Source organism: Puma concolor, chromosome A1 (genome assembly GCF_028749965.1).
Source record: "Puma concolor isolate L17-30 chromosome A1, mPumCon1.1.hap2, whole genome shotgun sequence".
NCBI lineage: Eukaryota > Metazoa > Chordata > Mammalia > Carnivora > Felidae > Puma > Puma concolor.
This window is the reverse complement of record NC_141667.1, coordinates 86,788,536-86,814,154: the sequence shown is the minus strand read 5'-3', so window position 1 is coordinate 86,814,154 and position 25,619 is coordinate 86,788,536. Positions and strand designations below refer to the sequence as shown.

The 25,619-nt window shown below is 38.9% G+C and overlaps 1 long non-coding RNA gene across 8 annotated transcripts in view; it reads left to right on the top strand.

Moving 5' to 3' along the window:
- LOC147584282 (uncharacterized) overlaps positions 1-25,619 on the top strand; it is a 108,124-nt gene that overhangs the window by 44,012 nt on the left and 38,493 nt on the right. Inside the window, exons 5-6 of one of the 8 annotated variants that reach the window (XR_015248047.1) lie at positions 13,866-13,911; positions 14,766-16,111. The exons of 6 other annotated variants lie outside the window; for them this stretch is intronic. This is a non-coding gene — a long non-coding RNA (uncharacterized LOC147584282). Of the gene's footprint in view, positions 1-13,865; positions 13,912-14,466; positions 16,112-25,619 lie in introns of those variants that run through there. One more of the 8 variants, XR_015248045.1, reaches the window with a different exon arrangement.

Below are 25,619 nucleotides of genomic sequence, written 5' to 3'. Positions count from 1 at the left end.
ATATATATATATATATATATTTCTTTTTCAGTCATCAGATATAAGATTGTGACTTAAAAGAACAGGTTAGATGAACTATCCACTTTATTTATTTAAAAAATTTTTAATGTTTATTTTTGAGAGAGAGAGAGGTGGGGGAGGGGCAGAGAGAGAGGGAGACACAGAATCTGAAGCAGGCTCCAGGCTCCGAGCTGTCAGCACAGAGCCCAGTGTGGGGCTCCAACTCACAAACTGCGAGAGCTGGACCTGAGCTTTATCGACTGAGCTACCGAAGCGCCCTGACCTCTCTGCTTTTAAACAAACATGAGATCATTTATGTCATGTGGATTTTCATGCATATGTTCCCTTTAACAACTCATTAGTAAGTTCATTGTAGATCAATAAACTAATATGGGAATAAACTATTTTCAAAACATTAGGGCAGTTTTTATGTTAGGTTGGTTATTAAATATTATATGATGTTCTTACAAATCGAATGTTATCTCCCATGGGATTTTATTTAGGTTCAGTAAATATCTTTGTGGACTAAAACAGGAGTTGGAAACTGTGGCCAGTGGGCCAAACACAGCTTACCACCTGTTTTGTATAGCTGCAAACTAAGAATAATTTTTGAGTTTTTAAGTGGCTGAAAAAAATTAAAAGAAGAGTGACATTTTGTAACCTATGCAAATTACATGAAATTCAAATGACAGTGCTTATAACTAAAGTTTTATTGATACACAGCCATGTTTATGTATGTGTATTCTCTATGACTGCTTTTGTGGTACAACTGCACAGTTGAGCAGCTACAAATGGCCTGCAAAGCCTGAAATACTTACCTTCTGGACATTTACAGAAAACATTTGCCTGCCCCTGGTTTAAAATACTATAGTCAAGACTGTTCATATTCCCTCAGGTTCCACCCCTGTAGTGCAAAGGCCTTGTCACTGAGGGCTTTCTCTGGGTCTGAGCACCCTTGCCTGTATTCTCAGCAGATCTAAAGTGTCCACAATCAACACTTTTGGGGATCACTCCTCAACCATGATAATTAGTGGATAAATACTGATAGGTTAGGCATGTTCAACACCAACAGAGTTTTTTTTTTTTAGGGGCTATCAAGTCTGATTGCCCACAGTGCTAACTGCCTTGATAAAACACCCCTCTCTGACTTCCCACCCCACCACAGTTTTTCCTGGGATTGCCTCTCAAATGAGCTACTTGCATGAGAATCCTTGATGCAGAGTATGTTTCTGGGCGAAATCCATACTAAGACAAATGTGAATTATTTGTGTATATCTATTATTTAGTGTGTCACCTTGATGTATAAGCTACTCAGGTGTGATGAAAAATTTACAACCAAACATTTGGGCCATTTGTTTCCCTACTTCTAAAGGAAAGACAGGTTTTATTAATTGATAGTTTTATTATGTGTGACATTTATCAGCCAAATTGATCCTGAAAGATGCAGTTTGATAATTTTCTCATATTTTTCAATATAAATGCCTATTCCAGGGGAGTTATTCTTGAAGTACTGAATTAATTTTTCATATTGTAAAATCTTCCTTTCATCCTTTGTGAATTTTTTATTTTCTTCTTTTTACTAATAAAACTTTTCTGCTATGTCTTTAGAACACTCAAATTTTATTTTGCATCAATAATAGATGGAAACAAACACAGCATAAAAGATGGCCAAGATAATTTTTTCCATATGATAATTAGCTATAGGTACAGGATGTTTAAGAATAAATATTTCATAACTCTGTGGAAAATGCCCATGTGTTTTCCTTATATATGTCTCATATTATTTCCCTAGTGGTTAGTAAAAATCAGTAGATAGTGTCAGACATAAACCTCTTCCATTTATCCTTTGTTCAAGATTCTATAGGCATCTATATCTTGAATAAAATTTTAATATTACTATTTAAATTACATCATGTGTTTTTTCATTTTCTTAATGAACATAATACTTGATGCCCCTAAACTATTATGAAGTATGGAATAGATATTTAAGATATTTAAATCTTAAATATCTGTAAGATATTTAAATCTTAAATATCTGTAAGATATTTAAATCTTAAATATCTGTAAGATATTTAAGATATTTTTTTCAATATCTGAAAAAAAATGGAGGAATAAAATACTTGTTTTGGCCACATGAATTGCTTTATTGTCTAAACAAACAGACTGCCTCAAATTACTTTGAGATTCCCAGGTTTTACCTCTGTAGGTGTGTGTGTGGATGCAGTATATTGTTTAAAGATTTTGGAGACATGGCTATATGGAAAAAAAGTTGAATTATTATGTTTAAAATACTACCATTTGTGGGGTTCCTGGGTGGCTCATTCAGTTGAGCATCCAACTTTGGCTCAGGTCATAATATTGTGGTTCATGAGTTTGAGACCCACATCAGGCTCTCTGCTGTCAGCACAGAGCCCGCTTCAGACCCTCTGTACTCTCCTTACACCCCCACCACCACTGTCCGCATCTCCTCTGCTTGCACTCCCTCTCTTTCAAAAATAAAAATAAACATTAAAAAAAATACTACCATTTGTGTAAAAAAAATGCCCTAGTGTATATTTAGGATGATACACAGGAAACTAGCAGTGGTGCTTTTCTTTGTGGAGAGGAATAGAGACTAGGATTAGTGATGACAGGGAGACATAGTTTTGACTCTTTTTCACTGATTTGTGGTGTTTGTGGTTTTGTTTTTGCCATGTATGTGAATAACTTAATTGGAATTTAAAAAGAAAAGAGGGGCACCTGCGTGGCTCAGTTGGTTGAGAGTCTTAACTCTTGGTTTCGGCTCAGGTCATGATCCCAGGGTTGGGAGATCGAGCCCTGCATCAAGCTCTGTGCTGGACCTGGAGCCTGCTTGAGATTCTCTCTCTGTCTCCCTCCCTCTGCTCTTTTCCCCTGCTCGCACTCTCCCTATTGAAAAAAGAAAAAAGAAAATAAAAGAAAAGAAGAGAAATGGAAAGAAAGAAAGAAAGAAAGAAAGAAAGAAAGAAAGAAAGAAAAGAAAGAAAAAGGAGGAAAGAAGGAGAGAAAGGAAGGAGACTCTTGGCATTACAGGGACCCAGATGTGAATACCCATGAAGCCACTTACTATGTAATTATATTCACATTTCTTAATCTCTCTGCTCTCATCTATCAAGTGCAGATAATAAAATTATGATACATGATTTAAAGCACATAGCATACTGCCTGGCACATAATAAGTCTCCAATAAGTGGTTATATGACCTTACACAATTATTAATGTTTAAGATAATCTTCTTCCTTGACTCCTTCAAAGGGTAGGCTTTTTGTTTATCCACTCACTTGACACATGTTTTTTGAGCATTGGTATTGACAGGCACAATAATTGGCTGAGGAAGTCATATTGCATCACTTCTGCCGTACTCTGTTGGTCAAAGCAGTCACAAGATTTAAAGGGAGGGGATGTGGATTCCACCTGTCATGGGAGCAGTAGCAAAAAATATCAGTCATCTTCAGTCTACCACAGGCTGCCTTCTGGTTGCAGATTATTTATATCCCTCTCACATGCAAAATATTCCAAGGTCCTACAAAATGTTATTCTGCTACAGCATCAGTTCAAAATTAAAGAGCTCTTCATCTGAATCAGATCCAGATGTGGCTGAGGCTCCTCATACATGGTTGAGGTTGTTTGGGTACAGCTCCTTGAGTTCAGATCCAGTTTCCCTGAAGACTTGTGCATTAAAAAGAGCAGTTATCTGTCCCTCTTTGCCACGCCAGCCCTTCCTGTTGCCACCCTTACATGTACCCTGGTAGAACAGAGAGATAAGATCACCAAAGTAGACATTCCCATTCAAAAGGACAACAGAAAGCCTATAGCACTTAGTGATCAATAGTGGTCAACGTACATAGAAAAAAGGCTCCCAAAGATGTCCATATCTTAATTCCCAGAACCTGTGAGTATTGTTACCTTACATGACAAAAGGAAGGTTTGCGGATATGTTAAAGTTAAGGAGTTGAGATGGAAGATTATTCTGGATTGTCCAGGTAGGCCAATCTAGTAACCTGAATCCTTAAAAGTGGAAGAGGAAGACAGAAAAGTGAGCCAGCCAGAGGCTGCTGCTGGCTTTGAAGATGGAGAATGAGGCTATTAGCCAAGGAATGTGATGACCTCTAGAAGCTGGATTAGGCCTTCCATTTACAGCCAGCACGAAAATAGGGAACTCATTCCTGTAATCTTAGGGTACTGAATTTTGCCAGTAACCAGAACTAGAAGGAAACAGAGCCCTGCTGAAAGCTTGGTTTTATTTTGGTAAAGCTCATACTGGGTTTCTGATCCAGAGAACTGTAAGATCATAAATTTGTGTTTATCCACTAAATGTGTGCTAACTTTTGGAGCGCCTGGGTGGCTCAGTCGGTTAAGTGTCTGACTTTGGCTCAGGTCATGATCTCCTGGCTCTTGAGTTCGAGCCCATGTTGGGTTCTGTGCTGACGGCTCAGAGTCTGGAGCCTGCTTCGGATTCTGTGTCTCCTCTCTCTCTCTGCCCCTCCTCTGCTTATGCTCTATCTTTCTTTGTCTCTCAAAAATAAATAAACATTAAAAAAAAAAAGTGTGCTAACTTTTTTTTTTTTTTTTTCCAACGTTTATTTATTTTTGGGACAGAGAGAGACAGAGCATGAACGGGGGAGGGTCAGAGAGAGGGAGACACAGAATTGGAAACAGGCTCCAGGCTCTGAGCCATCAGCCCAGAGCCCGACGCGGGGCTTGAACTCACGGACCGCGAGATCGTGACCTGGCTGAAGTCGGACGCTCAACCGACTGCGCCACCCAGGCGCCCCCGTGTGCTAACTTTTTACGGTAGTGATAGGAAACACGTACTCTGACCATTAACAATTCTGAAATCTCTCTGGGCACCAGATCTTCCCTCTGTGTCATTCCTCCTCATCCATGGCCCGTGTGGCGGTGGCCAGAGAAGCCCTCTCCCAACCGTCTGTAGAACAGTGGTAGCACTATGGGCTCTTCTCCCTCATCCCCTTTAGTCTAAGTTGGGGGTGCTTTTGTTCGTACAATTTTTCTAAAAGTTTTGTGGGCTTTCTATAAATCTTGTTGGGGTTTATTCAATTAAATAAAAGCCACATCCACAAATCTCTGTAAGAGGTCCATCCCTGGCCTGCCTGCCTGTCAGGGTATGTGAGACAAAGCCCATGTTCATCATTGAAGCCTGCTTGTCTAGTGGAGAGGGTCAGTTTTTCTGAAGTCTTATCAAAAAGTCTTAGAGCCACATTGAAATAATCTTTACCCTTCTTTTTCCTGCTTTGAGGACCTCTTGCCATCTGGAGAGGCTGGGTACCAAATCACTTTGGTACTTTGTATAGCTTTTCCTTCTGAATGAAATCATAGCAAATATTCTTTTTTTTTTAATTTTTTTTCAACGTTTTTTTATTTATTTTTGGGACAGAGAGAGACAGAGCATGAACGGGGGAGGGGCAGAGAGAGAGGGAGACACAGAATCGGAAACAGGCTCCAGGCTCTGAGCCATCAGCCCAGAGCCTGACGCGGGGCTCGAACTCACGGACTGCGAGATCGTGACCTGGCTGAAGTCGGACGCTTAACCGACTGTGCCACCCAGGCGCCCCCATAGCAAATATTCTTAAATGTGTTGTCTGTTCTTGCCTGCCAGCTGATTATAACATAGTATAAAACAATTGTTCTTTTTTTTAAAGTTTATTTATTTATTTTGAGGGAGGGGTAGGGGTGGGGAGAGAGGGAGAGAGAATCGCAAGCAGGCTCTGTGCTGTCAGCACAGCAGAACAGGTCGTGGGGATTGATCCCACTAAACATGAGATTGAGACCTGAACCCAAAATCAAGAGTTGGAGGTTTAACTGAGTGAACCACTCAGATGTCCCTATAAAGCAATTATTTGTAATTCTTAATACATACCAGAATCACTTGGGACTTTACAAATACTGGTACCTGGGTCTTATATGCAGAAATTTCTAATTAATTTGTCTGGGGTGTGGTCTGGACAGTAGTTGTTTTAAAAACTCCCCAGGTGATTCTAATATGCATCCATGATTGAAAACAGCTGTCTTTAACATTTTACGATTGTTTTTAATTAAAGCAAGCTTTAAAACATTTATTTTGTCTTGAACTTCTAAACTTTCTTTTCTCTGGAATTTCCTAAAGGACCAAATGAGTGATAAAGAAGTATTGTTAGATTTCCATTTTAGTAAATTATTAAATTCAGAGTAAAAAACCCATATAGCGTTTTAATTTTATAAAGTCATTGTGACACAAATCAAAAATTTCATAGCTATCCTACGAATAGGGTGAATAGATGCTTTCAATTAAGTCTATGGAAATATTGTTTTTATTTTGTGGTTTTTAAATCGGGCTTCTATAGTAGGCACTCTGGGATGATTATCACTTCTTTAGTAAACTGTTTAGTTTATGGTAGAACATTACATTTTATAAGAATGAAATAATGTGAATAGGACTTCCCCTTACTGCCTGCAAATTAATGAATCCATAGTTGTCTACATGACTATGTGTAGCTTTAAATGTGGAATATTCTGGTTCATTACGTGCACTCTTTGTGACCAATGTCTTTTAAAAACTGATTTTGGTTTGCGTTAGAAAGAATGCTTTTCTTGTTCGGCAGCTGGGTATGAATTTAATTATTGGAAATAAATATGATCTAATGTTTCATTGAGTTTTCTGAATAACAGGATAATTTGGTCAGCATTACTATCTAAAAAGGGCTGGAAGGAAGCCAAATCCCACAAGAAGCAAGTGCTCTGGTGAGGAAATTATCAGCAAATTCATGTTCTTTACTCCATTTAATGTACAATTAAAAGTGGGTGTAGATTTGTCTGATACTCTCAATGCTTCTGTATCTCATAACTTGGTTACAGAGAAATTTTATGATGCAAAAATTGATGTGTGTTCTGTGTTTCACCGTGTGAGCTCATAAACAAACACAGTGTATTACTTGTATAAGAAGTGTAAAACTGCTTCTGACAGTGGCAGCTGGATTTGAAGGTGCGAGACCGGGCAGCGTGTCGCGGTGTGAATGTGTTCTTGGCACTGAAGGTATGTAGGCTGTGGTGAGAAACAATGTTTGAAAGGTATAGAACCAGAAACTAATCATATAGGAAAAAGAGGCTTTGTTGGATTAGAAAAAGATCAGGCATTGTGAAATTAAAAGAAACTTTTAGAATCCAGCAGTGATTTAAAAAAAAAAGCAACAACAAAACAACAACCCTGAAATCTATCCACTGTGCTAGAAGATTATTATTTTGTATTCTTTTTATAGAAAATATGACTTAATTGTTGTCATTTGAAGAAGTGGTCAAGGAGTATGCAGATTAAAAATGTGGAAAAACAATATTGAAAGTCTGTCATATTTGTCAGCTTTTAAAAATGAATACATCATTATTTCTTTCTCATTCTAAACAAATACTTCTGTGCCATTTGAAAAAAAAGTATGTAACTCTACAGACCATACGAATATGAGTCTGCCCCTATCATTCTCGCTGGGGCAGTTTACTGTAGTGTGCAGACTTTTCCTTACCTCTTTCCAGATCATAACTTCCTTACACTATCTTATTTCTTCACTCCCATCTTTAAATCTGTGGTTCTACTGATGACTGGTTCATGTCAGGGGTAAATGTCTGTCTATACTGCTTACCCTTTGGGTTTTTCTTCCCTAGTACATGATTGTCTACCATGTTAATGGCAATTCATGTGCTACCTTTCCACTGCAGCTGTGTATACTTTCACAGCATTGATCTGGAGAGACCAGGCCTTAAACTTCTCCTGGGGTAGTGTGGGAATTTGGGGACATTGTTAACTGTTACATAAAGGAAAAAGCACCACAGAGGCTTTTAGGACCTCATAAGTCATAGCCATTTTCTCTTCCTGTGTTTGTCTCTACTTGGAAGCTAAGTTGAGTTGAAATGGACTGATCCAGAATATTGAAATGAAAACATTCAGAAGCCAAAGTGGGTGGCGTGGGAGGGGGAAGAGGTGATGAGAGGGGAGAGAGGGAGAAAAGAGGCGGGAGGGAGAGGAAAGGAGAGAGTTTGATTTGTAGATTTGCAGTTGGGCAAATAACTGTTAGCTCAGTAGCTAGTAATGGGGACACCTGCAAACTTCCTTAGGTGTAGGATATGATAATAAGACTTTCCTGCTGATTCCATTAGTTAACCGACCTCAGGAGGTGATTTACTTCCCTGGAATGTAAAAAGGTCATTCCTAATACTTACTAGTCAAGGTAGCAAGCTGGCAGTGTGCATGGTACCAGTTTCATGAATGATCAAATCGGTTTAAGTTGTGGCTTATGCAGCTTTTGAAAGGTATTGTAGTAGTTCTTTGGGTACGGAAAAGCAGAGACCTCAAATAAAAATCTCCCAGGTATTTAAAAAAAGCCAGCTAATGAAATTTAATTTCTAATATTGAAGGAGGATGGAAAAGTAAATGAAAGCTATATTGATGTTTTAAAATTTAAGCAGAAAAGGGTTATGTTAATTCAGAGATTTAATTGTATTATCTGGATCTAGGCAATTTAAAAATTGTAAATGATAGGGGGTTGGGAGAGTATTTTTTTTTTATAAACTTTATGCCAACAAAATGCAAGTGATATAAGTAATAAGTGCAGAATAAGTGGTTTCCACTGTGGTAAATCACTGCTTTGGCAAATATAACTTTTTTGCGTATTACTTGTGTAGGGATATCAGGAAACAGTACTATTGAAAATGATCTTAAAATTGTATTACCAAGTCATGATATTAAGTAATGATTGGTAATGAAGTGGATTCTCTGTAGAAACCATTGGGTTTTGTGTGAGAGTTCAGTAGGGCAAAGTTATCATTGCAAAACTCTGGAGCTCATTTACTCACCAGCTTGTGATTAGCTGTGTCATAGTGTGCTACAGGTACCTGGTTGTTGAGAAAATTGTATACTTCTGCAGTTCAATGCAGAATTCCATGTTGTTGTTTTTTTTGCCCCTAATATTCTTAGTAAGTTCTGTTTGATGTGTTGCAAAAGTCTGTTTGTGTGTTAGCATCTGTTCTTTGACTTTCTCATCCGTGAAATGGCATCGTCACATTGGATAGGTGTGATGAAGGGTTCTATTTTGCGGTATATTTTAAGCATTTTTCCTTAAGGAGCCCAAGAATATACAATTATCCCATTTATTAAGAGACTATCATGTGAGAGACTCCATTGTACAAAATAATATGTGTATCACCGAGGTGTTTTTGGCTTTAAGGAACTAAGACTGTGTCTAGTGAGCTTAGGCCAAAAATGGAAATGAATTGAGTCAGAAACAGAGAAAAAATTAAAAATGTAAGGCCTTAGGAAGGTCAACAACCAGGGTGGCTCCAGGGATCTCTATGGTAAAAACTCATGGAAAGTCTGTTTAGGGTACTAGAGTTGACAAAGTCCTTCCACCTTGTGTGACTCTACTCAGGTTTTACATCCTAAGAGAGAAAGGCTGATTGAAAGCGTGAGCTGGAAGTCTTCCCTGGGCCAGTTGCGGTGGGGAGGAATTTTAACATAGCATAGTCTTGATCATGTGCTTACTCTTTGTTGTAGTAGACCTCTCAGGACTCCATGGAATAGAAACCCTTAGAAAGAACAGGGTACTGTTAACCAAAACAGATATCCATTACACTAGCAGGACTTGAGTAAATCTCAGAAGAATCAGGTAGTAGGATAAAATAACTAACCTACTGTATTAGTTTACTAAAGCTGCCATAATAAACTATGTAGACTGGGTGTTTAAAGAACAGGAATTTATTTTCACAATTCTAGAGGCTGGAAGTCCAAGTAAGGCCTTTCTCCTTGGCTTAAAGATGGTTGTTGTCGAGGTGCCTGGGTGGCTCAGTCGGTTGAGCGTCCAACTTTGGCTCAGGTCACGATCTTTTAGTTTGTGGGTTTGAACCCCATGTGGCGCTCTGTGCTGTCAGCTCAGAGCCTGGAGCCTGCTTCAGATTCTGTGTCTCCCTCTCTCTCTGCCCCTCCCCTGCTTGTACTCTGTCTCTCTGTCTGTCTCTCAAAAAATAAATAAACATTAAAAAAAAAAAAAAGATACTTGTTGTCCTCCAGTGTCTTCACAAGGTATTGCTTCGATGTGTGTGTCCTTATCTCTTCTTTTTATAAGGACAATAGCCATATTGGATTAGGGCCCACCCACATGACCTCATTTTTACCTTAATAACCATTTTAGACCCTAGCTTCAAATAGAGTCATGTTCTGAGATCCTGGGGGTTAGGACTTCAACATATGAAGGGGTGGGTGGGGGGATATAGTTCAGGTCATTATACTTACCTAGTAAGTTACATGTTAAATGACAGTGTATTTAACTGGCCAGCATTGTCTTCAATCAATGGTATCTAATGTTGTTACCTAGTTTACAACATTTGTGTTGATGCCAAGGAGTCAGGTATCATTTTGTGTGAATTATGTTAATATATATGTGTACATATGTGTGCTCTGTGTCTAGGTATATATAGAATATATATATATATGTACATATAGAATACATATACATATACACATGTATATATATACATATATACATATATACATATACATATGTGTATATACTCATACATATATATATGTATATATATATATATATACACATATATATATATATATATTTGGTATGTAGCATTAGGTACAAATACCCCCTGGGTAGAGAAGACAAACATCATTTCCTGTTTTGGCAAACTATGGCCTCTCTTGTTCTTAGAGAATTCATAATCCTTCATCCACCACTCAAAATAGCTATTGTTTGACACTCTGGTTCTAGGAAAGGCCCACACAGAGGTGACAGCAAGTAAAGAAAACCAAGGGTAAAACCTAAAATAGGAATTATTTTGTAACATATCTTTACTGGCTTTTCTTACAAATTCCTATAGTTCTTACGGTTTTTCAGGGGGTGGGTAGGTGGAGAGATTGTGTTTTAGATAAGTCCGTACATTTGCTTAAGGAAATCCTTTGTGTACAAGATTTGTTGTTTCTTAGGGGCGCCTGGGTGGCGCAGTCGGTTAAGCGTCCGACTTCAGCCAGGTCACGATCTCGCGGTCCGTGAGTTCGAGCCCCGCGTCGGGCTCTGGGCTGATGGCTCAGAGCCTGGAGCCTGTTTCCGATTCTGTGTCTCCCTCTCTCTCTGCCCCTCCCCCGTTCATGCTCTGTCTCTCTCTGTCCCAAAAATAATAAATAAACGTTGAAAAAAAAAATGTTTAAAAAAAAAAAAAAGATTTGTTGTTTCTTAGATTTCTGACATTCAATAGCAAGTTATTTTTCTGTGTATTAAAAACTAGTAAACCTTATCTTTTAAAACCCTTACACATAAGATATGGATATCTGCTCATTGTAAAAATGTAACAATATACGGAACTATACAGAGGAAAAAGCCAACATCTCTCTTCACATTTTCCCTCTCTTTCTCCATCCCATTCTCCTCTTGAATGGCAGGCATGGTTAGGTTTGGTTTGCATCCTTCCTGACTTTTTACAAAATTCTTCTCATAATCATATAAGGACATGCAAAGAGTTTGGGGATATTTTAACTTTGACAGAAACAGAATTATAGATATTGTTCTAAAGCTTTCCTTTCTTCATCTAAAAAATGTTGCTATTTTGGGTGGAATTTTAATGCTAAACCCCACCACTGATCCACCTTCTCTCCAGGACTTTTTTTTCTGAGTTGGAGATGATGATGATGATGATGATGATGATGATGATGATGATGATGATTACCCAAGCCCACTATAATTAACATTCAACGTTATATTAGTTCCAGGTGTGGTCTCAAGGACTCTTGACTAAGAAACAATACCTCAGTCGGGGAGGGGAGGAAGAGGGGAGCAAATTACAGTTAATGACTTCTAAAACAGGATAGCTGGGCAAGTGCCCCTATCTTTAGAAGGAAGTTTGCCTTATGTAGTGACAGTGGTCTGTGAGGGAGAGACCAAGAAGTCTAAGCAGGGCTTTTTGCTCCCTGCTTCCTGTCTCAGTCCTGTTACCTAGCTGGTCCATGGATACGCATGGCTGGCCTGTGCCTGAGCCAGGCTCTGCTCTGTGAACTGACAGCATAGGAGCAGGAAGCGATAGAAAGCCAGTGGAAGTCTTCTAGCTTTTTAAGAGTAGTAGCCCTGCCACCAGTAAAATTTGATCCAGGAATGAGGCTGATGACACTAACAATTCGTCCTCTCCTGAGACACAGAAGAGTGGCTGGGAAGCAGGTGGAGAGGTGGCTTGGGAGCATGGCAGAGGAGTGTGCCCTGTCCCGTGGGCTGCCATGGAAATATGAGCAGAATGATAGTGATTTCTTCTCCAGCAAACAAAGCTTGGAGACCTTACCATTTCAGCACACAGAGACTAAAATCATTTTAAAGGTGCCATTTTTTTTTCCCTAATAAATTTACGTAGGATTTTAGAGTTTTAAAAACTTTCATCATTTTCCCCTTGTTTCAGCATCACAACAATTTTGTGTAGTATCAAACAATTTTTGTTTGGTAGAGATGAGAATAAAGCCTTAAGGGGGGTCCAGGTGTTTGTGAATTCAAGATCTCTGGTCGCCTGGTTCCCTCTCCACTAGAACATGCTGCTTCCTGTTAAATGCTGGTTTATGTTTAAATTGGACAGGAAAAACTTAGGTACCACTTAAGTTATTTGTTAATAAGAACTGCTTTTCTGAAAGTCCTAATTTTACCTCTCTGTTATAAATCTGATTCAACAAGTGTTTATTGAAAACTATTATTGACCTATTTCTTTTGTATTAGTTTTTATTTTGGATTCCCAGCATCTGAACCCATCCCTCTGTTCAGGATGATTTTCTACCTTATTAATGTGGTTGGGGGTGGCATTTGCCTGTTATTATAGAACTGAAACTGACACTCGTGTATCCATCCTCCCTTGCAGCTAAGATATGTCTGTGTGATCTAGGGTTGGCTAATTTTTTTGCACCCACCTTGACTTTCAGTCAGCAGCTAGTGGCCCAAGAAGTAAGGGCAGAAAATCCTCTCAGCTGGCCGGTGGTTGCCATGGAAGTTTTAGTATCCAGTCTTCAAGGGCAGTTAGGGACACGGGGGCAGTGAGACCCAGTGGAGCTTAGCACATTCCCTGCTCTACTTGATAGTGGTAGTGTGTCCTCTGGTGTCCAGCATCTAGCAGTGGTGGTGCCTTGTCCCCATGGAACTACTTTGGGCTGTGATTCTCAGTGTGGACTTGCTTTTTAATAATTTTTGCTCAGTTTCTAGGTCTGGTTCTCTAATATTGCAGTGATAAAAATATGAGCTGTTAAGTAACTTCATTTTTTAAATTCATATGCAACAAATTCACTCTTCATGGTAGACATTTCTCTGGATTCTGACGTGTGAAGTATGGACTCACCACCACAGTCATGCTATCGAACAGTTCCATCATGCCTCAGATTCCTCATACCACTTCTTTGTAGTTACTCTTCATCTACCCCAAGCCCTAATCTGTCTTCTATTCCTAGGGTTTTGTCTTTTCCAGAATCATAGACTATTACCCAATAACCTTTTGACAGTATTTAATTATTATATTAATAACCCTTAAAATAAATACTAATGCATTTTATTTTCTGCTTATACAGTAATGGCTTAAATTTATTGGGTATTTAATATTTGCTTTGTTCTCTTCTTACTGAGCATTTTATCTGAATAAACTCATTCAATCCTCACTACAGTTCTAATAGGTAGATTCTCTTATTATCCCCATTTTACATATGAAAAAGCTGAAGCACACAGAGGTTAAGGAACGAGTCCAAGGCCATAGAGTAATAAATGGCAGAGTCAGGATTCAAACCCAGGGAGCTTGGTGCTAGACATAAGTTTTTAACCTCTATCTATACCATCTTGTAAATCTTTCAGAATTGGTTTCCGATGTTTGCAACTATGACCTTAAATGACAGAACTGGTGAGTAGAAGGCTCAAACTATACACTCTCATGGATGTTACCATTGGGTTGTAGAGACACACATTACTGAAATAATTCCATCAATGAATCATAATTACAAATGTAGGTAAGTCAAGGAAAGGATCACATTGTTTAGCGTCCATCACAAACAAATCTGATCTAGACTTGGGGATCATGGAAGGGTTCTCTGAGAAAGTGATACTTTAATAGATTTGAGTGAGTTACTAGATCAAGACTGTGTGGGAGCCTGTGGAGCATGTAATTGGAGCCTTCTAGAGGAAGCCTCAGGTACCAAGGTCCTGAAGCAGAGGGCAAGATGGCTGTTCTGACTGGAGCATGGAGGGTGAGGGGATCCCCAATGCTAGCCAAGGTAGGTGATATTAGAAGTAAGCAGGTGGTCAAACCATGTAGGGCCTTATAGGCCACGTCAAATACTGGTGAGGCTTTGTCTCCCTCTAGTTCTAGATAATAATGAAGAGCCTTTACTCACCCATGCAACAAGAATATAAAACAGAGGACAATGTGCATAAAGGACTATGCTTTGTTTTCTCATAGAGCAGGACTCATGGTACGCCCAGCATCCCTTGCATGTTGCCTGGAAGGTATTCCTGGACCACTTGCCTTACCTCAGGAGGTTTCTTGGAATAGATTGGAATTCACTGATGCATATTGGAGCACTGTGAGGCTGGCTTCCGGTTATTGTTAGGACTGACATGGCTACAGAATTTCTCCAAACCTCATATCTGCAAACTGCAGGGTGTGCAATACCTTGTACTTGGTGTCCTTAAGTGATTGGTAGTATCTCAATAAGCACAAGAGAGTTAGCAAATAGGCCCAATCTCTTCTCTCTGCAGGCTTCACAGACCCAGACTCTAATGAACCATGGCAGCGTCAGAGTGCAGCAGCATTTTACAGATAAGGGCACCTGACACAAAAAGACCAGGTAACTTGGTCAGAGTTGCAAAAATCATTCGAAGAGCCACAACTAATTGTCATGTTTTCTGACCTCCAAACCACTTGACATGTGTTTTGACACATATATTTCCCAAACAGATTGACAAAAATCATTGTTTAAATGGCTTAATTTGATAATGCTGGCTGATGCATTGCTATTTGATAGAAAGTAGATTTAGCTATCCAAGAAACACACAGTTGACTTTCTTCCAGATGCTGCAAGTACATTTTTAGTAAACTAATTTAAAAATCAGTAACAGAAGGCCTATGATGAACATTTTTTTGCTTTTTTTTTTGTCATTTTACATTTGACTAACCTTTTATAACACCCAAATGTATGGGCATAATAAGTTGGTGCTGAGAGGAAAACTTTATGAACTTCTGAGGACCATAAAGCAGTTAGAAAATAAGTTAATATTCTGAAGTGCATTAATTAATACTTTTGACTACCCTGACCAGTTAAGATCCTCAGAGACATATACCCCAATTTTGAATCCAATTAAAATGATCTCCATTACTAAATTAACCCATGTACATTCAGATCTTGATATAAAATGACATAGTCTCAAGACACCAATTAATTAATCAAACATGCAAAAATATGTCAAGAAAATTATTAATTCTTCTATTCTGATGTCAGATCTCAAAGGTCTTCAAACTTCTTGTATATTAGAAGTATTATATACGATGTCAATTCTTCTTCACTTTATTTAAAAGATGACACTGAAAAAACATTTCACCATATGTTTGTTTTAGATGCAGTGAAAAAATGTTCTTTTCGAAACATATGGTGATGTAATTAGGTGTCTCTGAACACAGCAAGGTTGGAAAGAGAAATGTATGAACGAAATTGAAACCATTTGCTGCTCTGGTGTCACCCACCACCTTCCCCACCAACATTAGTATCTTCTCCGAGTTATCATTGTTGTAATAAAGAAAAATTTTAAGCACTTGAAGATGAGGAATGTCTGCTGTCACCTACCATGGTTATAGCAGATAGAATTCCAGGACTGCCTCTTCTTCCCTCTCGCTGTGCAGAGCTATGTGACTCATGCTGTCAGTACCTCTTGCTGAGGAGTTTTGGCATTAATCCAGCATCATTGACATTTGTGTAATGTTTTGCAGCCGGGAGTCTGCTTTTATCTATGGCTTAGCTACCTTTATGCAGGCTCGTGGGATTTATTTCTACTAATGGGGAGAGGCCTTGTGTTTCTTTTTCTTCAATAAAAATGTTTGTTTAAAAATATTTCTTCCTTTTCTGAGGTACTCAATGTCTGAAGAAAGAAAAAAGTTTGAAATTGGGCTCTATATGATATAATGATAAGGACATTGGTTATTATGAAAAATTTAAATAAAAAATTCATGTAACACAATCTGGGTAACAAAACATCATGGTTTCAGATGGTTTTGGGTGTGAACATGTGTACTGTTTTTTCTTTATTTTTCCATCTCATTAGAATGTACACATGTTTACCAGTGTCTTGAGCAGTAGCATTTGTCACATTTGAAATAAGTTCATGAATATATTTGAATACTTAACCTTTCATTTTAGGACATCAGTGCCATATACTTCACTGATAACCAGAGTCTGGATTCTTTTTCTTAATTTTCTTTTTTTATTCTTTAATGTGCCTGACTGGAATGAATAATATGTGTTTATCTTAGGCATATGTTGTTTTCAGCCAAATTCATTGCTAACTGATATGGTAAGTTTCACTAATTTTAAGTCCTATTTTTATATCATTTATAGTGAGTTTTGGTTAACAAGTAAAACTGTCAGCAAACAAATGTGGATTGTGCAGCAATATACATAGGGTATAGATGTTATTGAGAGTGATGACTCATGATTGTTCAATGAATTATTTGCCTTTCTTCTTTGGTGATACTTTCTGTTGGTGAATATTGAGGAAATGAATCATTTTGTCTAGCTCTCTCAGCACAGTGACTTCCTAATAAACTTGTTTTTGTTTTTACCTTGCATCAGGAGAACAGTACCTCCTGAGGTGAAATTCCATAATGAGCCAAATCTTCTTCCTTAGTGGTTTGCAAACTTTAGCGGATACCGTAATCACCTGGAGGCTTGTTAAAATACAGATGGCTGGGCCCCGTCCCCAGAGTTTTTGGTTCAGTAGGTCCGGAATGGGGCTGCATCATTTGCACATCAAATGAGCTCCCTGGTGATGATAATGTTTTGGCCTGGGAACCACATTTCGAGAACCACTCCTACGGAGCAACTGGAGTGCATGTCCTTTGGTCAATCATCTCTGTGTCCCACTGGAGACGGTGCAGTGTTCTACTGTTGAGACAGGCTCCAATCAGCTCTAGGTCGTTTCAATTCTATTTTGCCACATAGTTTGGCCACTTACCTTAGTTAACTTGTTCCCTTAACACTGAACTTTTCTTTTAGACCCTCCCACTGCCAACTGGGTCATCAAAGGTCTTTATTCTCTCCATGTGACATGGTTGGTAAAAAAACGAAAAACAAAAAAACAAAAACATAGCTCCCTTTTCTTTAATATGCCTGAAGACAGGCACCCCGGTCCTTTTCTCTTTATGAGTTTTCAAGTAATCATTTTGGAAAAAAGAGTTCAATGAGATAAATAAACTGGACAATTTTCCAAAGTTTGCAAATTGTCCCAGCAGTAATCGCTGGTATATAACTCCAAACTTCCTTTAAGGTGGTCGCTGGAAGCCTCAGTGAGACTTTTTCTTGGGTTTTGTTCTGAAGGATGGAGCTCAGCAAAGGTAAAATACCCTTCTGATCTAGCCATGTGATGCCTTTCCTTCATGAGACCTCTTCAAGGAGGAGAAATAGTACCTCCTTGATTTAAGTAAAAAATGTAAATATGTATCTTTGATGACATCTTTGTCTGGGCCTTACTTGAAAATTATTATCCATTTAATATTATGTATCTGAAGGGTAATCAGTTATTTTGTTCTTTGAAATAATGTAATGAGTGGTAAATATGACTTTAGAGCTAGTCAGATTTGGATTGAGTCTTGGTTTTGTATTTTATTAGCTGTGTGACCTTCCATATATCACATAAACTGGCCGAGCCTTCCATGATATGGAGTCATGGCATCTACTTTCTTCCTTGTGCTGATGAGGTCAAAGTCCACTGCTCTTTTCAGAGAAGGCAGAAACTGGAGCAGAGAAAAATGAGCATTTCTTCACTTGTAAATTGGGAATGATAATAGCTACCTTGCATAGATATTTACTTGAGACATACAACTATAACTTTCTTCTAAATAGACAATCTGACAGTCTCAGATTTGGATGAGATCTCAGATGAACCTTCTCTCTGTTACTGCTTCAGCTATTATTTATTGAGTACTTGCTATATGCTGGCCACTGTGCACTCTTTAGTCTACAGCATGTTGACCCTCTGACTAAACACCTATGGGGAAGACTACTCACTACTGTAGACCAGTCTCCAGTACCTTTTCAGATTACTTTTTTTTTTTAACTTAGAGAGAGAGAGAGAGAGAGAGAGAGAGAGAGAGAGAAAGAGGCAGAGAGAAAAGGAGAGAGAAAGAGAATCCCAAGCAGACTCTACACTATCAGCGCAAAACCCGATGTGGGGCTTGAACTCATGAACCATGAGATCATCACCTGAGCCAAAGTCAAGAGTCAGATGCTTAACTGACTGGCCACCCAGGCACCCCTCAGTTTACTTTAATGGTTAGAAATTTGTTTCATAATTAGTAAAATCTACATCTTTATTAACTTCCACCACTGAACCATTATGTATTAATCTAGAAAGCAACACAAAGCTCATGTTGTCAGTATGTGGCAGTTATTATGAGGTAATTTCTTTAGAAGTTTGAAATAAAATTTATCCTTTAAGAGTTAAAATTTAAGAACAATACAAAAGAGGATATTTCAGATATGTACATAGCCACTTAAAAGTGTGATTGGTTCCAGGCCTACAAACTGGACTCTATCCAAGAGGTTGCAAACTTAACAGCTCCAGAGAGCTAGACAGTTAAAAACATACAGACAAAAAAACATCTCAAGTCCTATAAAAGGTGTAAATTTTGTAGCACCATCAATTGAAGTTATTATTTAGCTGGGTGTTGGGTCTAAGTCGCATTGATAGCAGGAGTATACTCTCCTCAGGTAAACTAGATTACATTGTCTATGTAAGAAAATCAGTCCTTGATGATGTTTTGGGTTGAATTGTGTCCCCACAAAGATGTTCAAGTCTTTACCCCCAGTATCCGTGAATGTGACTTGATTTGGAAGTAGAGTCTTTGCAGATGTGATCAAGTTAAGATGGATTACATTGGGCCCTAATCAAATGACCGATGACCTTGTAAGAAGTTGGAAATTAGGACACAGACACAGAACAATGCCATGTGATTATAGAGGCAGAAATCGGAGTGATTTCTAGGAAGACGTAAGAAAGGATCCTTCCCCAGAACTTTCAGAGAGAGCATGGCTATGCTGCTGCCTTAATTTCTTTTAGCCTCCAGAACTGTGAGACAATAAATTTCTGTTGTTTTCAGTCATCTAAGTTTGTGGTAATTTGTCATGGAAACCCTAGGGAACTGATATGCTTGGTGTTGGAGGTGGTGTGTATGCCTTTAGATAATTCAGGAGGAAATGTATTGCAGCTATTATGTATAGAAAGATTGATATGGAATCATGGCATCTACTTTCTTCCTTGTGCTGATGGGGTCAAAGTCCACTGCTCTTTTCAGAGAAGGCAGAAACGGGAGCAGAGAAAAATGAGCATTAAAATCAGGCGGAAACTGGAGGTATCAGAGCTCACGGGGCACAGGAAAGGACAGTAGTGTGGGACTTTTCATATTTGGGGATAGATAGAAATTCTTCAGGAGGGTATTTGAGACCCTGGACCAGAGCGGAGTCCCAAGTTGAGGCTGAGGGTTGATGAGAAAGTATATGATTCAGAGTTAGAAAGCAAGATAATATCCAATTGGGACACATCTCTAAAAGCTTGTCTTCGTTCCCCTCCCTTAATGTTGTAAGTATACTTTTTTTGTTGGATAGAGTATGTCTACTTAGTAAATTTTGAATGCATTTTAGAAAATGTTCTCGGGGCGCCTGGGTGGCGCAGTCGGTTAAGCGTCCGACTTCAGCCAGGTCACGATCTCGCGGTCCGTGAGTTCGAGTCCCGCGTCAGGCTCTGGACTGATGGCTCAGAGCCTGGAGCCTGTTTCCGATTCTGTGTCTCCCTCTCTCTCTGCTCCTCCCCCGTTCATGCTCTGTCTCTCTCTGTCCCAAAAATAAATAAACGTTGAAAAAAATAATTAAAAAAAAAAAAGAAAATGTTCTCATTAGTCAATTGCTCAGACCCTCTGTAGAGTTCTATGTGAACTACCAAAAATGGTACCTTTTCCTCAAAACACATGATTTCCATCTGGTCAGATAAATTTCATAATAAATATGCAAATATATTAAATTCACATGAGAGTCAATGTTGTCAGGTTATATGTGGTCACTCTATACGGTGCAATCCATACAATGTGTATAACTGCATTGTGGTTTTACCTGGCATGTTCGGATTACAAGAATATCCAGAAAAGAAAGAGGTTGGTCAGCTTACCTAGCAAACAGAAGAGAGTCACTGAAAAAAACGTTAACATTGTTCATCCAGTCCTTGTTCTGGGGAGTCAGATTTGCGGGTTTATCTGTCCATACTATGCCATGGTCACATCACAACAAGTTACTGTGGCATTGGTTAGCATTTGATTCATACTATAGCTTTTTTATATTGATTACATGCTCACCTGCTAATTGTAATTTGACTTCTATGACTTAGGCTCACTGGGCAGACTGAGTGGCTGGTTCCCTGTGATTGTGGTCTTTTACTAACTGCCATAAGTTTGCCGTTGGGTACCAATGTTTTGTTACTCTCTTGTTGAAGGGTGGAACTACTCTCTGTCTTTTGACCTGTAGGATTTTGGGGTTGTTGGCAGCATTCATTTCCATGCTGGCTGTTGGACAAGCACTGCTCTCACTTCCTTGTTGTGTGGCCCTCTCTATATGGAAGCTCACAACATGGCCGCTTGCATCTTGGAAGATAGCAAGGGAAAGATTCTCCTATCAGAATGGCCTTAATGGGTTTAAATAATGTGGTCATGTGCATCCCATTATCTTTACCATATTTTATTGGTTAGATGCTTCTAACCAATAGTTACAAGTTACAGGTCCCACCCACACTCAAGATGAGGAGATTTTACAAGGGTGCGAATACCAAGAAGGAGGGATCACAGGGCATGTTTAGAATTTTTGTGCCAAAATTAAGTATATATCTGCTCAAGTACAGTTTATATTTCCTAGGCTTCCTTGTAGCTAGGGTGGCTCTAAGTTTGGGCCAATGGGAGGACAGGAGAAATAATGGGTGGAAGTTCTGTAATCTATTTTAATAAGGAATTTTTTTGTCATCCGTTCTGCTCTATCTCCCCCTTCCTGCAAGTGACAGTGTAAATATGGTGGTGTTGACTCTGTCAATGAAGATAACCCTAGGAGGTTTCTGGAAGAGGAACAGCATGAAAAGATTGTATCCTTGGATAACCTTTTAAGCAGAGCCACTTTGTCGGCCTTGAAATGCTCATGTCTGGACTGTTAAATGAGAGTGGGTAATCTTCTTTTTCCCCTAATTATGTTTCCAGAGCTTGGCTTAGGGCTCAGTCCACCTGCTTGGTGGGTGTTTGTCATGGCTATTGGCTCTGCCCTTTGGACCTTTGGTTCTGCCCTCCAAGTCATCCTTGTCTTTTTCCCAAAAAGAAATCCTGAGTTTGCAATGAAGCAGCTTTCTCAGCCCGCTTTTTGCATGTAATATAGAGAGTAGTAAAAAGTCCTCTTTTTATTTAATATTTGGTATTTGTCCTTTTTAGTACAGGTTGGCTGTGGTTCCACCAGAATAACTCTTTTAAAAACAATGTGTTTGTGTGTATTTAAATGTATCACTTGGGGCACCTGGATGGCTCAGTCAGTTAAGCATCTGACTCTTGGTTTTGGCTCAGGTCTTGATCTCCTAGTTCGTGAGTTCAAGACCCAGGTCAGGCTCTGCGCTGACAGCTCGGAGCCTGCTTAGGATTCTGTCTCTCCCTCTCTTCCTTCCTCTTCCCTACTCAGTCTTTCTCTCTCAAAATAAATAACTAAACATTAAAAAAATAAATGTATCACTTTGTAATCTTATTTCTTCAAGCTAAGCACTTCTCTAACTTGGGCTCAGTATGACACTGCTGTGGGATGACCATCCGTAAGATTCTTAAAGGCTTATTATTTTACTGAGAAGATCCTTAAAGAGCTTCTGGTCTGATTGGAAGGTTCTGTGAGGCACTATATTAGATCTTTCTAAAATTCTACCAAATAATTTATCAAGCCTTCAGTTTCATTTTTAGACACTGTTTTTCTTTTTTATTTTTTTTTATTTTTTATTTTTTTTTATTTTTATTTTTTTTTATTTTTCAACGTTTATTTTTTTATTTTTGGGACAGAGAGAGACAGAGCATGAACGGGGGAGGGGCAGAGAGAGAGGGAGACACAGAATCGGAAACAGGCTCCAGGCCCTGAGCCATCAGCCCAGAGCCCGACGCGGGGCTCGAACTCACGGAGCGTGAGATCGTGACCTGGCTGAAGTTGGACGCTTAACCGACTGCGCCACCCAGGCGCCCCTAGACACTGTTTTTCTGATAGTGCACTAGATTTCATCTCTGCCCCAAAACTATTTTTTTAAGTTTATTTTATTTATTTTTGAGAGAGAGAGAGAGAAAGAGAGAGAGAGCCAGAAAGAGAGAGAGAGACAGAGAGAGAGAATCCCAAGCAGGCTCTGCTCTGTCAGCATGGAGCCTGCAGGCGGGGCTCAATCTCACAAAACACGAGATCATGACCTGAGCTGAAATCAAGAGTCCAGACACTTAAACGACTGAGCCACCCAGGTGTGTGCCGCCCCTGCTTTTATGAAACTATTTTTAATTTTAGAATCATTTACTGTCTAGATAGGCTGAGAGTATGAAATAGTTTTATTTTCAAGCGTAGCAAGTCTTGGCTCCTCTGTTTAATAGTTCATTCTTTAGCTTATCTTTCTTTGGCATTTTATCATCGGCAGTGAGAAGAAGCCAGGTGGTGATTTTGTTATACTTCCTGAAAATCTCCTTAGCTAGATCTTGGAATTCATTAGGTACATTTCTCATCTTCCACATGACCACAGGCCACAGTGTTGCCATACTTTGGGCCTCTGCTTAACAAGTGAGCCTTTTCTGCTTCCAATGACATTTTTCTTACTTTGCCTGAGCCCTTGCTGACAGCCTTCGTGAAGCCCTCTAGGCTTCCATAATACTTCCGTGGAGGCTCTTTAGGTTTCCACTAACAGTCTTCTCAATGTCATCCCACTTTCTGCTCACAATCTGGTCCTACAGATAATGCTACATGTCTTAGGACTTTATTATGGCGGTGCTCTGCTTCCGGGTATCAGAATCTTTCCTTAGTATTTACTGTTCTGAAGCAAACCACTCGAAGCCATAATGGTTTAAAACAACAACAGTCCATTCATTATTACCTGGTGTGGACTGGGCTCAGCCAGGGAGTTCCCACTGGAGATCAGTCTTTTGGTGGCATTCAGATGCTGGCTAAGACTGGGACCTTAGCTCGGGCTATTTTTGTGGTCTTGTTGGAAAATACAATCTGACACAATAGCTGTATCAGAATAGTTTAAATTTTAAATCTTACATAGAAGACTTCACTGGTTAATTGAAACAAACAAAAAAAAGAACTTATTGAAAGTATAGTATGTAAATTATAGTGCTGATGGAATGTCAGGAAAACTAGACTCAGAAAATGTGAACCAAAAGGCCAGTGGAAGGTAATAACGATGTTGTACTGGATGAAGGACGAAGAGGACTAGGATGTAGTCATTAGAGCAACAGAATCTACTTTACTTCTCAAGTTGAAATATGGAGAATGTGGGAATATGGAATATGGGACTATTGGGAGAATTTGCCTATAATGGGGAGGGCGAGGTGTGTTAGTAACTTAATGATTTCCTCCATGTACACTTTGATTTTGCTTCTCCTTTCATTGTAGTAACCACTCTACTATCTCCCACTGTTAAAAGCTGCTCATCCTTCAAGAGTTGCCTCGAATGCCAATATTCCATATGCTTTTCTGGATTTGCCAATTAGAATTGATTTCTCCCTCTTCTAACTCATACTGTACTTTCCCCCTCTCTTATGAAAATTACTGTACAATGTTTAGCATTAAAAGGTTGTAAACCTACCTTGTCAACCTAACAAGGTATAACTTCTTGAGGGCAATGACTGTGGTTTAGATTTCTATATATCCCCAGAGTATCTCAAAGCAAAAGGTGCTCAGATGTATTTGTTGAATGAATAAGGTCGGTACCAAGTTAAAGATTCTGCAAGTAACTTAGTGATAAGTTCTGCGTGAATATTTCCTTTTCATTGCTTTAAAAAGCCAAACAAATAATTCCCTTCCCTTAATGTATCATTAATTAAAAACTTTCAGAAGATAAAACATATGCAGAAGCTTTATCTTATTTAAAAAAAATAGTTTGAGATTAATGATTGGTATTACCTCAGAATATCGAGTAAGATAAAACAGAAAAATCTCTCCAAATAATTTCCTGATCTCTAATTTTAACCAATGACTTAAAGTGATTTTTGTTTTACTCTTAGGTAAATGCTTTCAATGGATTACAAATAGTTTCGCTGTTAGATGAGATCACTTTTTTTTTTCTTAAAAATTTTTTTAATGTTTTTATTTTTGAGAGAGAGAGACACAGTGTGAGTGGGGGAGGGGCAGAGAGAGAGGGAGACACAGAATCTGAAGTAGGCTCCAGACTCTAAGCTTTCAGCACAGAGCCCAACGTGGGGCTCAGACTCACAAACCATGAAATCATGACCTGAGCTGATGTCGGATGCTTAACCAACTGAGCCATCCAGGCATGTCTCAGTTTTTTCTTTATTTAAATATGGATGTGTTTGTAATTTTTAGATTGTTATTATGGTTGAGAACCTCTATTTTTACTTTTATACTTTTAATGTTCTGACAAGACAGAAAAGTGGACATATGCAAAATCAGATTTCAGCCAAACAAAAGTATATGTACAATGAAAACTTACACATTTGAAAAAAATATTTAGGGGTGTGGGAGCCAGCCTTCAAGATGGCCCTCAGTGATATTTACTTTCGATATTCATGACCTTGTGTAGTCCCCTTCTATACTGTGCCGGGTTTGGTTTGTCTGTGATGGACTGTGATGGAAGTGCCAGCATTGTGACTTTTACGGCTAGGTTGTAAAAGACAGTGCCTCTTCTGCCATGTGGTCTCAGATCAGTCACTCTGGACAAATTCAGCTGTCATGTCATGAGGACATTTAAGGAACTTTCTAGAGAGTTCCACGTTGAAAGGACTGATAGCCTCTTGCCAAAAGAGTCAGCGACAACTTACCAATCACCTGAGTGAGCCATCTTGGAAGTGGATCCATCAGCCACAGTCAAACCTTAGGACAAATGCAGTTCTGGCACCTAGACTGTAACCTCATGTGAAACTCTGAGCCATAACTGCCCAGCCATGCCACTCTTAACTTCCTGACCCAAAGATAATAAACTATTATTGTTGTTTTAAGCTATTAAAGTTTGGGGCAATTTGTTGCACAGCAATAGATAAATAATAAGAACAAGTGTTTGTTAAACTTACAATATGCAAACATAAGGCAAGTAACTGTGGTGAGGATAAGGACACATAAAGATTTCTTTAATTGG